Source organism: Pseudophryne corroboree, chromosome 5 (assembly GCF_028390025.1).
Source record: "Pseudophryne corroboree isolate aPseCor3 chromosome 5, aPseCor3.hap2, whole genome shotgun sequence".
Taxonomy (NCBI): domain Eukaryota; kingdom Metazoa; phylum Chordata; class Amphibia; order Anura; family Myobatrachidae; genus Pseudophryne; species Pseudophryne corroboree.
Genome location: NC_086448.1, coordinates 78,379,276 through 78,381,981, shown reverse-complemented (window position 1 = coordinate 78,381,981; position 2,706 = coordinate 78,379,276). Strand labels below are relative to the sequence as shown.

General features: G+C 39.6%; 1 pseudogene; it reads left to right on the top strand.

Moving 5' to 3' along the window:
• Positions 1-642: 642 nt before the first annotated feature.
• On the top strand, positions 643-761 carry LOC134931451 (5S ribosomal RNA; annotated as a pseudogene).
• The last annotated feature ends 1,945 nt before the right edge of the window (positions 762-2,706 follow it).

Below are 2,706 nucleotides of genomic sequence, written 5' to 3'. Positions count from 1 at the left end.
ACAGTTCTTTGCTACAGCACTACTGTCTAATAACTTAACATTTACAGCCCAAATCTTCTTTTCATTTATTTTTTCTTTTCATCCCTTTTCTTCTTCCCTGATTTTTCCTAAATCAATATCTGCTAAAATATCCACACCATTATGCTAAGTTTTTTTCCAGTGGAGGCCAGTATATTGTCTGATAATTATCCTACTCATCATGAGCCTCAGCATGTTCTTTGAATTTCTAACTTTATCCTAATATGCACGATAAATACCTATGTGATTTTCTAAATCAATGTTTAATTATTAGTAATTTCATTTCACTTCAATTTCTCACTAGTCTTTTGTGATGATATACACATTTTTTTGACAGTTCAACCCAGTTTATCTTTTATACCTCTTGCTCATACTTCATTACTGCTTCATGGACTCTCATCTGCGATTCACGGAGCACAATACCACAGAAGTGGGATTTGTTGAGCTGTGTCTAACGCAGAAAGCAGATCCATCTATTACGCTATACTGATTCATTCCTTTTCTCTCCCATATACTATTTTCATTTCCTTTTTCCTCTTCCCCGTCTCTTTCTGTCTCCCTTTTTTCCTCTTTCTTCCGTTTCCTACATAGGTGCACTCTCATTGGTGTACTATCATAAAAATTCTCTACTATCATACCACGCTGCCAATGCCCGATCTCGTCTGATCTTGGAAGCCAAACAGCGTTGGGCCGGGTCAGTACCAGGAGAGGAGACTTCCTGCGAATACCCGGTGTTGTAGAGTTGGGACCATTTCCCTTCACATGTGTTTGCGACGCCAACAGCATTATCACCACTAATTCTCTTTTCCCCTTTCCTTTTCCTTTTTGAGGCCTACTACCATTTTTTGTGGCTTACGTCAGAAAGTCTAGCTCATTTGAATGCAGGAGACCAACCAATTTCGAATTAAGTAGCCCAAGTGGGTCTTACTTATCAAATAACTCTCATGATCACTCTTTGGTTCCATTAACACAGAAATTCTGTGCTGGTCAGGGGAATTGGGGGTAAGACGAATCAATGTCTACAACCATTCCAATTACCTAGTGTGATTAAACAGACCAGAACATTTTATTAATTCTAATTATCACATTTTTTTCTTTGATATGGATCATTTATATGGGTGTTTTCATTATAAATGTTAACATTAAAAGTTATGTTTTAAGTATCTCTCTCTACATGTTATAGGAATTTTCCTTTCCTTTCAAGAGTGCACCCACACAAGAGCCTTCTCTCTCTCCCTTCCCTTTAGTATATGTACTCTCTGGCTCTGGGCGCACCACCAAGCAGGACAACGTTATTTATCGAAGTAAAAAACACAGTTTTTTCTTCTTTTTCCCTATTTTGGAGTGTTTAATTGTCCAAATTTTGGTTCCACATTATTAAAACAGTACTAATTTTTCCAGTGCCCGATCGCCCTTTGTCTAGTTTAAGCATTAGTCTATGCTGTTTACAACAACAGTCTCTGATCGTTTGGCACGGTTAAAAATTATCGCCTAATTTTGTATATTAATACATTAGTATTATTCCTTTTTTCACCCTATGATCCTGTTTTAGCAGCTAAGCACAACTACTATTCTGCCCAATCATTGGGATTGAGGAGCAATATAAGTATATTAGCTATAATTTGCTTGAAACTCTATACTTAATCCTAGTATGGCCACATTCTCTCTGAAGACTGAATTATTAAGACGCCAGAATTTGGAAAGCTTTGGGGACCCATTCTCTGAGACCTATGTACAATCTACCTCAAATTCAGACTGGCGGACCACCTTCTCCAGGCTACAGAAAAGCCTGCAGAAGAGGACACGCCTATCATGGGATGTTACAACTTTAGAAAATTATATCAAACATAAGATTGTACCTCGGGGCCTAAGGCCTAAAATATTTCCATCCTTTCCTCTCGCAACTGATAATTTAAAAACCGAATGGGAGGCAGTATTGCTCAAATGTTCTCATGAACTATTACATCTTTTGGTCAAACATGATACCCTACTGATAGACCAGGTTGAGAAAGAGATTGACGAACTTGGCAAAACGCTGGAAACGTGGGAAAAAGATCTATCCTTTCAAACGGCTTTTGAGAAACACAAGAAAGAAATAGTCCTATATGAACAAGCGATAGTTGATCGAAAACGTAACAAATTCATTAGGGACCGACAAGATTTCTCACGTGGTGACGTTTTCAGGTGGAATCCCACACCCCTAAATAAGAACAGAAAACGAAGGGAAGATCCCACCCTCTCCGAATTTGAATCCTCGAACAGTGGAGACTCGGCCTGCGAAACCTTTGAAGATAATTCCTACAATCGTGAAGAGGCAGAAGATTTTACCCCACGTTTTTTAGGACAGGGACAGAGGCCAAGAGGTCGCACCAGAACCCGAGGAAAACAAGGAGAGGGGGAAAGAAGAGGCGACGGACGAAACCAAGATTGGGACATACCGAGGACTGCCCGATACCCAGTCCGACAAAGGAAGACAATACGGTAAACCCGAACGATCCGGCTAAACTTCAGGTCATTAATCTATCCACAAGATCTCTATCCCCTGACCATATGGAAGTACTTGCCAAGGGACTTTCATTTTCTCCGGTCAGATCCTTTAATAGATTTGCCTGGGAAAAGGACTTGAGACTATTCGGGAGGAAGCTCCTCTTGAAAAAATTCTTTGCTAGACAAGAACCAAGACTTTCT